The sequence below is a fragment of the Protomyctophum bolini genome (assembly GCF_963924005.1).
Source record: "Protomyctophum bolini genome assembly, chromosome: 13".
NCBI classification, from domain to species: Eukaryota; Metazoa; Chordata; class Actinopteri; order Myctophiformes; family Myctophidae; genus Protomyctophum; species Protomyctophum bolini.
The window spans coordinates 18,163,142-18,178,842 of NC_137874.1; positions in this window are offsets into that span (position 1 = coordinate 18,163,142).

Below are 15,701 nucleotides of genomic sequence, written 5' to 3' on the forward strand. Positions count from 1 at the left end.
GTTGAGGTTTCGCGATAGAGCCGCACAGAGAGCCATTGTTTGAGTGTATGTACATGAATATGCGAACTGCGCGTGCGTGTGTGTGCGTGTGTGTGTGTGTGTGTGTGTGTGTCAGAGAGTGGGGTTCTAGATGTAAACAAGGTTTCATTGCCAAGGACAACGCCCCCCGCCCCACTTCTCTGGTCCTCCCTTTCTCTGTCTTAATATCTACTCTCTCTCTCTCCCCCTCTCTCTCTTACTTCTTATCCACATCATCTTGCACGTCACTGACTTCTGATCTCTCTCTCTCTCTCTCTCTCTCTCTCTCTCTCTCTCTCTCTCTCTGTGTTGTAGTGGTGTACATGTTGCCATAGCAGCAGTATTGCTGAGGTCAGAGGAACAGGCGTGGGAGGGTCTGACTCTCATAACCACACAAAGACAATGTGCAACACACAACTTGACCTTGTCTGAACCAAAACCTCTCTGTTTGCTATGCATTAGATCAGTGGCTCTGAAATATTTTCAAGTCAAGGATACCCGCCAAATTAATATGCATTTGCCTGCAGATATCCAACTGCAAAGATTTTGTGCCAGGGGCCTCCATACAAGGTTGGCATTTCAAGAATATTCAACATCTTTTCACATTTTCTGGCAAACTAGAGGTTTGGGCCGCTATGCGACCCTCACACCTACGTCACACCGCCTATCTGACCCATATGTCTGAATTATTGTGTCGGAGACTTTGTCAGAGTGCCCGTTGTACCCGTCTGTCTGTGTCCCTTTTATGCCCATATGAAGATCCCTGATGTCATCGGCCCATACAGTATATTGGCATGCCCATATATGAGCATATCGGTCTGATTGACACCCACATATCCAAACGACTCGAGTGCCTACAGGAGGCCTATATATGGGTGTATTGAGTTTGTTCACCGTTATGTCTGAGTCAGAGTGACGTGACCATGGTCTTGCCTCTACATCGGTGTATCTGCTTTGTTTATGGTTTATGTCTGAGTGGCTGAGTCAAAGTGATGTCAGCCTTAAAATTTGTAATAGCTGGTCTACAGATCACAAGGTGCTCCGATGCAATGCCGGGTTTTGGGCCTTTTGAATCTGAAGTGAAAACCCTAATGAAGGCTCTGATAACAGACTAGGGATCTTATCTGAGGATTATGGGGAGGGAGGGAGCATACTTCCACGTAGCTCCTCCCATAGACACAGTCACCAGACACTCCTGACCATAGAGTTATATATAATGTAGAGACCGGACAACTCTTCATTTCAATGGAAGTTTCTCAGTGGCATTTGAAGGACCCGGAAGAACGCTCTACTTCCGCATTTCCACGTTCCGCATTTCCACGTTCCACACCCCCACAGGGAGTGCAGTGCCCGGTGTCGAGTTGGCGTTGACAAATCCATACCATATGTACCATAGTGTTGTGCAAAAGTGTATACTATACGTAATACGTCTAAACATAACTCTAAGTCTTTAATCTATGTCACCTCATTTATTAAAGTATAGAGGAGATAGAAAATATATATGAACTTACGTTGTACCAGCTCTGGCTTTTCTGTTGTCAGGTTGCAGAGTAGATGTTGTGGCCAAGGTGGGAAGGGGAGGAAAACAATGAGCAAGACAAATGTTACATGGATGAAATTGGAAAACAAATAGTCAATTAATAATACAACTTCTGCAGTGCCCTGCATACAAACTGCTGTTAACTGTAGGTCATGTCATACTTTAAAGGCACAATATATTGAATTTGAGATGAAAGTTGCCTTAAGTATTTGAAAGGCGGATGGAACCAGACGTTCATCATTTGAGCCATGACCAAAAAGTTTCCGTTACTTAATGTTTCCTTAACCAGTGAATTGTTCTAAGCTCCCAACCTTTTGTGGATCATGACAAGCAAGACAATACAGCAGTACAAGAGTTTGCGGACCAGCCATCTGACCACTTAACAGCAGTTAAGTGTCTAAACCTGTTTATTTTATCAATTGATCAATCAATCAATTATTTTGGTCATTGGAAATATCATAGTATATTTTTTAAGTTTCTATTTAGTATCATAATGAAAACTCTTTTCTATGGTTTTAAAGAAGAAAGAAAATATACCATGTAATCTTCTCTTACCATTATTTTGTAAAATATTAACACAGTATATTATCATTAACATCTTAGTGTTTTGGCAAATAAAAGAATGTGCCAATACGTGGCCCACAGGTTGGGAATTGCTACAGTTCAAAGAATCAAGTGCTTTCTTTATGCCTTTGAAGTAATGTCAGGCATTACTCACACTTGCCAGGAAGTGGCACTGTGACCTCACAGAAATAAAACCCAGGTAGCAAGGGATCTGATTCTTTATGCATACATCAGAGTAGTGTACACCAGTGTTGATTTCGTCGACTCACTAAAAATATGACGAAAAAATTTCGTCAACTGCCTTTTTTCACTGACGAAAACTAAATAAAAACTAAGCTATGATGACTAAAACTAAATTAAATATAACTAACTATAACTATAAATAAACTATGTCAAAATGTACTGTCAAAATCAACACTGGTGTACACACAGAACAAAAAGAAAAGTAATAAATATATAGCATAAGAACCCATAAATATTCCTACATGCTCATGTTACTTAACCACTTAAATCTGTATTCCTGGGAAAGCCTAGGCTGAAAACAGCCGATTGACAAATCAATCTGCTATTTTCTGCTATAAAGGCTTTCCTCACAATAACAGAAAGCAGAAAATACACCAGTATAGATCCCTGAGGGACTCCCTTCAACCACATACAGGGCTTAAAGGACCACTTCACCACTTTTCAACCTATCTTCATATAATAGGTCCTCAATATAATAATCATGTTAAATGGCACGATTATTTTCTACTCCATCTGTGTCTCATAGGAGGGCTGTGGGCAGTTCAGAAACCCGTCCACCAGTGACATCATCAATGGGGAATCCAAGCTAATAGAAACTGCAGGCTTTCTAGTCCTGAAAGTAGCAATGCGAAAATGGGAGGCATCCTTCTCACGATAATAGAAATCTAAACATTTTTGTAAAAAGAAAGTCTGCCTAACGATGGTGGACTGGTGGACGGGTTTAACTGCCCACAGCCCTCCTACAGACACAGACTGAAAAAAATGGTGCCATTTTATCATGATTATTAGGGAGGACCTATTATAAAAATAAATAATAAAGATATGTTGAAAAGTGGTGAAGTGGTCCTTTAAGTGGTTAACAGTCTCCAGTAATTCAAAGCTAGAAATATGATCACTTGATAAGGAACAAGTTAAATTAGGAATTGTTTTCAGAGGAAAAACAATAATGTCTCACAAGGTTATTGTGTGGGTATTTACAGCACGTTTTCTGGTTCACACCTGGTAACTCTAGGTGCAATTAAATATAAGTCAATTTGTCACAAAGCTCAAAGAGAATTTACCTACACCAAATTACTGTATCTCTGAGAGCTCCAGGGTTTTATAAATTATCACATAATCCAGAGAAAGAGAGGGGGTGGGGGGGGGGTGATGTAACCTCCATTCTAAAGCAATTCAAGATAATGAGCTTCATATCTCTATTGAATGCTATAGACAGTACACTATACAGTATAACAGATATACAATCCCAGTCCCAGTTTCTAATACAAATTACCAATCTTTCCTGTTGTGCAAACAGAATAATGAATGGAGTGCACTGAAAAGAGTGTGTGGGATGATGCAGAGAATAAATCAAATACATTTAGTAATGATAACATTGCCTTGTGATGAGAGTGTAAAAGTGGCCCCATGGGCCGATTTTTATACTCTGAAGTTTAAGTAAGACTGAATATGTTCTGATTGAAAGTATAGAAGCAAGGAAAGATGAGTGCTTACTTTAAGCTTGTACTGGAAGGAAAATCCAAACAGAGAGACAAAATGGATCATGCAAGATGTGAGGATGAGGTAAACAAACATACATAAAGACAAATCTTTCTGAAAGGAAGGAGAACAGGACAATATTAAAGAGTATAAAATTCCCACTGGCGGCCCCTAGTGGCTGTGATTGCTCCTTACACCTAACCAGACCAAAGTGGCAGAGGGGGGCATAGCAGGGGCGACCATTTTTCTGGTGCCACAGATATAAACCCCATTCGTTTTCCCCATGAAAAATTCAGAAAATTTGTATGTAAATTATATTAGGGTTTTGTGGCACCACAAAATGGCCGTCACTGCTATGCTCTATAGAGTCTATTGTATAATAGTACCGAATGGCATTTATATTTTAACTCAGGGGTTTTCAACTGATTGTAAACCAGCGACCACCACTCAAAAGGGCCATTCACACTGAGCACTATATTATAACTACAATGATAGCTATAACTAAATAGTTAGCCAATTGTCTCTCCATATTCTAACTTTTTGTCTTCCGAAAAATAGGGGTTAAAATGAATGGCTACTCTAATATATGCGAAATAAATCAATACAAATCACTTTGTTGTTGTTCTAAACTCCCCAGTCCTGACCCTAATGAGTTTAATGAGCTGATCCTCTTCTGTGGTAGTTATAGGCTTTAAGCTTAAAGTACTTCTGGAATTGAAGCACAAACCTCAACGGGCCATAATGATAACGATAATATGTTTAATTCCAATGTCCTCATTATCACACAAATGTCAACACACAGTTGTGCCTCCCAAATAATATAATGAAAAGGAGGAAAAAAAGGCGTTTTAAAAATATCCTTCACTAGTTGAAAACCCCTGCCGTAGCCAACCAGTGGAAAGGCCATGAGGTCACTAAAATAGGAGGTTTACATGCCGCATGAAACCACACCCATAGTTATTAAGGATCTGATGTGGAGAGTCACACATGCAGGTTAAAATGACGACGTGAATATAAAAAGGGGGAATTGTTGGGTTGAGGGACGGGGCGATAGGGCCCTGATTCTCAACGTCTGGTCCAGGGACCACCCTGCGGTCCAATTGGACCCTTACGTGGCCTGGAACCCCAGTGTACTGTACACTGTAAAAAATAAAATTGTACACTCTAAGTAAGAGTTACAGACCCATAAAGGTTGTCCCCAGATATTGGGACGTTGAGAAACAGTGCTATCGGGTACAGTTGGAAAGAAGAAACACATATTTAGAGTTTGTGTTAAATTATCCTAATCAGTAAGTTCTTAAAAATCCTCTAAATAATTTTAGTACAAGGGTTTAATATAACAAGTTTCTTTTTCTTTTTTAAGTAACCTCATCAGCTAGCAGAGTAATTGCTTTGGGAATTTATGGTGGATGCTGTTCTGATTAATTAGTTAATTGAGGTAGCAGTTGCCAGTTAGGATTAGCACAATGTAGGAACAGACTATAGGGCAGCTCAAAATAGTAGAATAATAAGCTTCTGTCCCAGACACAGACTCACGTTCCATAAGGAAGAGAGAGATCCACAGAATAAGAGTGATGCTTACTTTAGTATGTCGCTTGTGAGACTATTGCATGCATGAGAAAGAAGAAAGAAATCAGAATCACAAACAAAAATGAACTGCAAAAGTACAAAAATGAAGAAACAAAATTATCCACATGAGTTATTTTGTTTTACTTGTCGGACTGTGAATCGGCGCTGAATCTAATGTAACGTAAATGTAATGTCTCAACCGCTAACAAAAGAATGGAGAAAGAATTGCCTGTAGAAGGACAACAGCAGCATTAGCATGGAATGGAGTTTAAGGTAATGAGTAAAGCTTCTGTGACTGAGCAGTGCTCTGATGTATGGAAGACAGGAAGATTATAGCGAAGTGGTGGCCCAAAATATACATACCATTTGATGATCTAATCCTATACGAGTATACTGGCCAGGAGTACATTATCAAGTTTCATTTAATTTGTATAGTGAACATTATAGTGTGGTGTTATTAGCCATTTAGCAGAGCACTACGGTCTCTGGTCGTCTACATCAGTGGTTCTCAAACCTTTCAGGCCGTGACCGTGACCCCCCAAAATAATCATCATTGTTTTCAGATGGGAGGGGTCTGCGGCCCAAAAACATGCTATTAGGCTCTATGAACATACGCCATTTTAGAAATAACTCTTCAAACTTCCGTGTCTCTTCCGACTTCCTTCACATGTGTTACCGATGATACTAATTAAGGCTCTGTTCCATTCTGGTCAAACAGAGTCAGGGTGCTGCTATTCATAGATATACAAAAATATTAAAATAAGGATGCCTCATTGGTCGCTGCAGTTCGTTGGAGCGACCTGTCTCCTGCGTCGCTGCCACTCAAGTGACTATACTGGCCAATCACAGCTCTTCTTTTCCGGGACTTCCGTTTACATTTCCAAAGCAAGTGCCGGGAAAGAGGGAGTCGCGCCTATAATTGGCCTACCGAACGTCCCCTTCCGTTACGTATGTTGGCAAACTTCCACTATGCTTTGCAAGGAATCTCGGGAAAGCTTTCCTCCATGTTGCCTTCCCTCGAGATACAGACACCCCAGAGCCGAAAGAGGCTCTTTATATGTCTATGCTGCTATTGTGCATGTTGGCTCACTGTACTCTGCTACCCCAGCGACCAAGTGTCCTTGAGTGGGTTCCAAATGGCCCCCTCGGATGTGTAAGAGGGTACAAATGGAACGGGTCCATTTGGTTCCATTATGGACCCGTTCCATTTGTACTGTAAGTGGAACCACTGTACACTAAATGGAACAGAGCCTTATTGTCTTAATTAGTATCATCGGTTATTTTCTGTACAATTTGTGCATAGAGCCTATTTGGGGAGGTCCTTGACATGAGAACGTTTGAGAACCACAGGTCTAATGTGTGTGGTCAGAAGTTAGCTTGTCGCTTGCTCACCTTGGAGTTCTTGCCGCTGCTGCGGGTGTTGGAGGCGGGGTGCCCGGACAGGGAGTAGGAGCGGTGCGGGTGCTGCTGCTGTTCCGGGGTGCCGGGGGACCTGTCTGAGGCTTGGTCTGAGCAGGCCTTCTCCTTCTCCACCATGGCACCGCTCTCGCTCTCCGGGCTCAGCCTCAGCTGCGGGGTGGAGGAGCGAGACCGCTGGCGCAGCACCGGCGAGCAAGCAGGCGAGCTCCGAGTCGAGTTACTGGCAGTGCTGCGTACATAGAGAACAAATGTAGTTGTTGATTGAGTCCGAGTGTTTCTTGATTTCAGAATGCAACAGTGTAGCCTAGCACAGCACAAAATGGTGAAATGTCAAAATATGCTACACAATTTATTTTTATTTTTTTACAAACTATAACCTATTACACCATACTGTACGTCAAGGTCGCACATCATGGGAGGTGAGCATCCCTCCCTTCAGAAATGAAGCGTGGTGCATGGTCCATCAAGGACAATCACCACCTCAACCAGAATCTGTTCGCACCACTTCTGTGACAATGGTCAGGCAAGCTCTACTGCTGCTATCGAGTGTCTGAACACCCAATTTCTGAACAGTTTCTACCACGTTACCACCAGATGGTTGAGCATTAAGGCCTGAACACTGTCGCTAGACTGGCCCTGGAATACATTTCCTATTTCCTTAACTGATGTGGGCTAAGTAAGTAGTTCACCCCAAAAATTCATGTGGGTTTAGTTGCATTCCTAAGCCAATAATTTGATTGATTTGATTGTCTACGGTAGTACTGGTCATCAAATTATTCTGAAAGTTCTCCATGAATTCAAGGCTTCATGGGGTGTGTAATTGATAGAATAGGTATTCTTTTAGGGTGAATTACTCATTTAAGAACACTGCTGAACACAGCATTGCAGCTACCTTTTAAATTTAGCCTCATGACAGTACATTTTCGTAAACATCTGCATTATTGATGCTATTCTGAAGAACATGTAAACACCTGCATACTGTATATGATGCAAATGCTCTAAACGTCCCGTACACAGGGCCGTGGGAAGACGTTTTAAGTTATAGGGGTGCTGTATAGTGGGAGGTGCATTTTTGCATATAAGGGGGATAGCTATATTATGTACAGTCATAAATATGTCACTGCGGCTAGCGACACACTGTTCTTAAATCATCCATGACATGAAAAAGCAATCAAAAGCAGCGGGGAACACTGCTGCTATACGTCAAAAATGCCTTTAAAACATTGTAGGATAGTCCTCATTTGGCATTATGACAAAAAGATCATGAAAGCCAAGATTGTTGTGATTATAAAATAACAACAAAAAACTAAAGATTTAGGTTTCATTTTGGCAGATAATTTATTCTCAAATGATGCACAGCATTGGAGTCCGACTATACCTTGTGTAACTTTTCATCAAGGAGCATGCAGCAGTGTTACAGCACCTCTGATGCAAAGTCAGGCTGCAGAAACACATGTGGTACCCCGGCCCACAGCCCACAGGTACCATAACAAAACACATGTGGTACCCCGGCCCACAGCCCACAGGTACCATAACAAAACACATGTGGTACCCCGGCCCACAGCCCACAGGTACCATAACAAAACACATGTGGTACCCCGGCCCACAGCCCACAGGTACCATAACAAAACACATGTGGTACCCCGGCCCACAGCCCACAGGTACCATAACAAAACACATGTGGTACCCCGGCCCACAGCCCACAGGTACCATAACAAAACACATGTGGTACCCCGGCCCACAGCCCACAGGTACCATAACAAAACACATGTGGTACCCCGGCCCACAGCCCACAGGTACCATAACAAAACACTCACCAACCACCAAAACATGCTATTGCAAAAAATAAGGAACCGTTTAAATATTTTGGCTATTTGACAATAGCTGATCTAATAAGATATAAGCTGATTCTAATAAGATATAGGGATACATAAAAGGCAGTGATGGACTAAGCTTATTAAAAAAAGAAGTTAAAAAAGGAAAAAATAAAAAAACATTAAACAGCCAATGTCAGATAGTGGCAGCATATATTGGCAGATCTGTCAAACCGAATCCTCCTCTGAGAATCAAATCAATCCATCACAGCATCGTCAATTATCCAATCCCAGTGCCTCGTGCTGTATGAGCAGCAGTGACTGTCCAATCCCAGCGCTTCACACTGTACTGTATAGCAATGGTTGACCTGCTGTTCAGCTGGGATTGATAATTAGACTGAGAGGTCGTGTGTCAGCCTCCCCGGCACAGCACCCTTCAATCAAAGGTCAAACGACGATGACATCATGAATCACATGATGAGTCATTGTGGTCTTGGTGAGGTGACATGCATCCCATGGCTACTGGCGGCCCTTACATAAAACCCATTGACTGGCAATCTGCAAACACATCATGATGATCTTTAATGAATGACATGCAGAGCACAAACACCAGCCCATGCCACCTTCAGGGATGTCCATGGCGTTGTTCCTTAACCTTTTGAACTCCAAGCATCCGTATTCTGGGAGTGGGGGAACGTTCGCCGATCTACAAACTCACACACTGTGAGCTTACCGTTTTTGCAGAAGAGAATTGGTGTACATAAACAGGGAAAAGAAGCTGTGGAAATATGGTTTTAACTCAGGTCTGTTTTACTATAGGAATAGAGGGGGTTTATTTAGTTAATCATCACATCTATCTATAGAAAGTATTGTTTTCTTCACATTTGTGTTTCATCTGTACGGCTATAAATACACACTCACTATGGTGTTGACCCTCCTTTCTTTTAGCTTGCACCTTAAGTACAGGATCATTCCACTTTCATTTGATTTGATTCAGGTTTATTTGTCATGAACATCACAATCACATCGGACAGACCGGATGCTTTGCCCAAGTGTTTTTAGCATGTGCTAATTTTCAACAGCTGTCCAAAGGAGGCCTTCATTTATTTTTTGTTTTTAATTATAATGCTAACAGTAAAATGTACAAATCAAGATGCAGGAATTGAAACCATATGGTCAAGTATCAGAACACTATAATACAACAGTCAAGACATCAGCTATTGTCCTCCTTCATTGCATTAAATGCAGCGATGCATGCTAAGAAACACTGCGATGATGCACAGAGAAACAAACAGTTGTGTTTAACATGAATTGAGACTATTTAACCCAAGCCATGCTAATGCTAATCACAGCCTTCTTGACATGCTTGAATCTAAAATGGTGCAAGGTTGATGATGCCACATCATATGACCACCACAGCATCATCACAACAACAACAACTGACACTTAATTAACAAACACTACGGCAAAAAAAACAGCAAACACTGGAAGACAAGAGAGAGCCTTTCAAAAGGAGTGATGCCAACCAACCTGCTGGCAGCCATGGAAGACCACAGCGTCAGATTCTACCTGCTTCATTCATCCATTCATTCAGACAGACATGCAGCCACAGCGGAAGAGGCAGGAGGAGGATGCTGGATGGATGGACGGATCAGACGAAGCAGGCGAGAGAGGAGGAGGAGGGAGGAGGAGACCCGCCCCTAAAAATCCTTGACAGCCGCTCCGTTCAAGAGGTCAGATGTTAGCAGACAGGCAGCTATAGCGACCCAATTCATCTTCAGCGGTATAGTGGAATTCACCGGCTCATGCCTCCTTCCATCACGCTCCTCTGTCTCTCGATCTGTCTCTCTATGTGTGTCCCTCTGTGGCTCTGCAGGGTGATTCAGACATGCGTTACAGCTGGTGCTGTTGCTGCACACAGCCCCTCTCTCTCTCTCTCCTCTCCCTCTCCCGTCCTCTCTCGGCCACCACCACTTCCACCGCTGTGATTGGATGCCAACACAGAGCGGTGGAGGTGTCTGCTCCTGTTGCCGCTTTGCATAATGACTCTTGCATTGTACAGATGGAGCGTGTGTGTGTGTGTGTGTGTGTGTGTGTGTGTGTGTGTGTGTGTGTGAGAGAGAGAGACCACCCCTTCCCTTTTACTAGGTGAAATATGGTGTTCTTGAATGAAAGCTATTGACGTCAGTTAACCCTCACAGTCACACCATATGATTAATGCTCCTCCCCCTTACACAGCCCCCCCCCCCCCCCCAGGCCCCCACACACACACACACACCACACACACGTGCATACACATGCACGCACGCACGCAAGCACGCATGCACGCACGCGCATTGTCCCCCACTGTCCATCCTTCCTTGTCCTTGTTTTTGGTTTCCTTTTCCTGTCTCACATATTATGTACATATTAGGGTCAATCCTCCTATATCACAGTAGGCTATACACGTCCCCTTCCTGGTCCCCTACTACTGTATGTCCTGCTGTACTCGTGTGTCTTTAATCATGTCCAGTGAGTCTGTAAACAATTACAACTAATAAAGTATAGAGAGGATCAGAAATACATGTATATTGAGTTGTTTAGGGTCCAATCAGGTCCCGTCCTGATCACAGTCCAGTACTATTTTCCTTCATACTGTAGTTGAACTAAACACAGCTGGATGTGTGTCCATGTGGCTCTTATCTTGCACATGATGTTGATGCCAACTGCGCCATGTGAACGCATACAGTAATAGTAGAGAGGGTCATGTCCTATTGGATCCTGGCATGAAGTGTGCATAAAAGGGAGACTCTCAAAGGACCACATGGTTGGTCAACCAAAGTCTCTGTAGCCTGGAACATGAGCTTGTCTCTTGTGAAAACGGTTCCTTGGTTCTGATTCAACTTATTTGATGAGTTGATATATTATCTATATTGTAACCAGATTAGGCCTGTTAAGCTCTGGGTTCGTCTGGCTAACAAATAGACACATACTCTATCAGTGTCCTGATACGCGTCATATTGTATTCTCGTATTCCGTTCGGTGGAGCGCCTTCAAAAGGACGATTGACTGCATGAAATTAAACTCCATTTGCCAAGTATATGAGCATGTGACACAAGGAATTCATTTTGACGTGCTCTGCAGTGACAGCCCATCATGATGATTAAAGCAAAGCTAACCTCAAAGCACATGGACGTAAACTCTCACAAAAGAGCACAACGAGACATTGCAGCACATACATTATAGGGCCAGTGGTTCACTTCTCAAGGACCCCCAAATTAATGTATTTGGCCGCATGGCGGACCCCCATCTGAAAATATTTTGTGTCAGAGGGAACCCCCATAGAAGATTTGTGTTGTTAAAATGTTTCACACAGCAGATCTACAAGGCGAACTGTGTAAGTCGGCTATTTTCAAATAGCCGATGTGTGTATAGGATTAAACTTGTTTTGCTGATGGGCCCCCTGGAACCCCCTCAAGGACCCCTGCCCTGGGGGTCCCCTGGCCCCACATTGAGGACCGCTGCATTAGGCTGTATGGTACATTAGATATCAGACAAATAGTACAAAAGCTTGTGATACTGTAAGTGCAAATGTGTGGTGTAGAAAAAATAGAGTGCTGTGATAAAATGTACAGTAGAGTAGATCATGGGTTAGACAAGATATGGCAACCTTAATAGTAGATAATATTAGCTATTATTATCTCCAGACACGTGTGGCTGGAAATTATTGCTATTCTATGAGATCATATACGTTAAATCAATATCAAATCAAATATCATTTAAGCTCCCATTTTATACCGAAAATAGTTGATCTACAAGCTCACAACACGTGAGCTTGTAGTAGTATTTTTGCAGTTTTTTGGGGGTGGGATAAAGACACAATTCTAACTAGTTATGACATGGGACAGAATAGGGAAGCCAGGTTGAAAGTGGTGCAGGACATGTAGAAGGATGCCAGGTCATTTGTAGACCTGGCATCCTATAGTGTGGATAGTTTATATAGAATATTATAGATATTTCAATATTATACTGCTTAGCCTTAGACTGATGAATAAGCTCTAGTACCTTTAGATGACTATTTCTATGCATTGTATTACCTCATCGTGTCTTCCTTCCTTACTGTAAATCGCTCTGGATGAAGAGCGTCCACTAATTGCCTAAATTGTAAATCGTAGGTTTTCTCAATAACACCACTCCAAAACACTATTGCCAGCTGGCCTGGCTCTGGGCCTAGCTATAACGGGCCAGGCCTGCGAGGCCTGAGGGCGAGGCATTGTTTCTTTAGACGTGGATCCCAGGAACAAAGAGCATCATGCACACCCCGACATGCACACATGGATTTGCAAACACAGCTGTATCTTTTAAATAGAGAGACAGAGAGAGACGCATCAGAGCACAGATGACCTGCTTTCTCTTCCTCTTTCCTTCCTCCCTTCCTTCTATGACATGTTGTTCACTTTGGCCAGAGGGACATGATGATGAGAGAAAATGTGGTGATTAAAGGCCTATTCATACTCCAGTTTTAGCTGATAAGGTTTAGGGTTTGGGTGAGTGATGAGTTGCTTACTACTGCGCCATGACGTCATGTTGTAGTCACCTTATCACCTAAAACTCGATTATGATTTACACCATATACTTTTCCAATCTATTTTGAAACAAATCCTGTATTGGGGTCCCTGGCGCGAAATCTTTTCAGATGGGGTTCTGCAGCCAAATTAATTCACTGACATGAAACATTTTGAGAACCACTGATTTAACGTGTGGAACAAGACAAATTATACTATACTATGTTGTTGTTATCTATTTGTCCTTTCAATAATATTGACTATTCTAAACAACTGTCACATTATACCTGGCACTTAATGAATTGAATATACAGGAGGTGACAGGACCACAATGGAAACAAGCCCTTAGGGCTTTTTGTGTTATCCTTTTAGCATCGTTTGTATAATTGTACCACTGTACTATTTGTAAAGGAGTTAATAAAGTATTCAATCAATAGATCAATCAATCCCTTTTAGTCCATTGATTACACAGTACTTTTCTGTAGCATCTGCTAGTTTTCACCCCAACACAATTGACAAGAGTAAGTATCTACCTAGTGGTGAAGTGTGGTGTAGTTTGGTATAGCTAAGTGGCAATACTTCTATATTGCTGCTCTGCGCCGGAAACTATATGTTAATTTTCAACTGATCTAAATGGGGTCAGCAAAATAAACTTTAGCTTCAGCCTACACCTTTTCGGACCATTTCTAAAGTGCCTTATTGGTATGTACTGCACTACACTGTTTGTCTAAAAAGGACCAAAATATACTAAACTATTCTAATTAGCTGTCTGTACAGTAGCCTGTAACCTGTAACTGGCTGCAATGAGTAAAAACAATGTATCTTGTTCAACACAACAACACAAGGAAGACCATGAAACGTCATATATCTCTCTGTCGATATTTGACATACTGTACGGTGCATTCCGTGGTCAGAGGTCAACTATTGATTAATGCATTATCGTACGGAACTCTTCATAGAAGGTTGAAACTGATGGCACTGCTGACCATTCATCCAAATCCTTTCAATAACATTAATTTAGGACGGCAAGGTCATCTGGTGATGAGCTCAACTACACACCTCTAAACTGACCTCGTTGAAGTGACTAATATTTAAATATTCAACTTTTACTCCACTACATCTCAGACTACAATTATTGGAAAATGTTTAGTTACTAGTTGCTCATGTATTATTACAAAACAACCCAAACATTAACCACTTGAGCCGTACACTTTGGCTATTTGAAAAGAACAAAAATAGGACATTCTGCATTAATACGTTTTACTTGATAACTTATCATTGATAATACCCATTCTGGACGGGAACCACTTTTGGTGTTATAAGCATTATGTTATACTTTAGCTATTGAAAAATAGCAGATCTACAAGCTCATAGGGCTCATAGGCTAATCTTTGAATATCTTTGAATTTATATTCCTTCACAGCAAACGTTTTCCTTTTGGGGGGGTGCCTGGAACAACATATTTTCAGATGGGGGTCCGCAGCCAAATACAGATAATTTCGGGGGTCCTTGACATGGAAAAGGTTGAGAACCACTGACATAGAAACATAGGTTTAGAACCACTGACATAGAAACATAGGTTTAGAACCACTGACATAGAAACATAGGTTTAGAACCACTGACATAGAAACATAGGTTTAGAACCACTGACATAGAAACATAGGTTTAGAACCACTGACATAGAAACATAGGTTTAGAACCACTGACATAGAAACATAGGTTTAGAACCACTGACATAGAAACATAGGTTTAGAACCACTGACATAGAAACATAGGTTTAGAACCACTGACAGAAACATAGGTTTAGAACCACTGACATAGAAACATAGGTTTAGAACCACTGACATAGAAACATAGGTTTAGAACCACTGACATAGAAACATAGGTTTAGAACTACTGACATAGAAACATAGGTTTAGAACCACTGACATAGAAACATAGGTTTAGAACCACTGACATAGAAACATAGGTTTAGAACCACTGACATAGAAACATAGGTTTAGAACCACTGACATAGAAACATAGGTTTAGAACCACTGACATAGAAACATAGGTTTAGAACCACTGACATAGAAACATAGGTTTAGAACCACTGACATAGAATAGGGTCTAAACGGGTTAAGGAAAACATTCCCACCACAGCTTGTTGGCCTTGAATTAATGCTACATTGCCTGGTGACTTCTCTATGTGTTGAATCTCTATGTGTTGAATTAATGCTACATTGCCTGGTGACTTCTCTATGTGCTGGTTCATTTAACTTCAAGGCTGTTCCTATGGAATAAAACACACAGACATGCATTTTGCACAACAAACAATACACTGCGCACAGCAACTAAAGAACAGTGAATGAACAATGTACTGTAATGTTTCTGACAATGAGTGATGAGTAGAGCCATCTAATCTATAGAAGACACCATACAACCTACCATATACTGTACTTCCCATTTAATTGGCTTTCCACAAACTGAATATTGGTAATAAGGTGGTAGCTAGGCTACAGATGAAAGTAT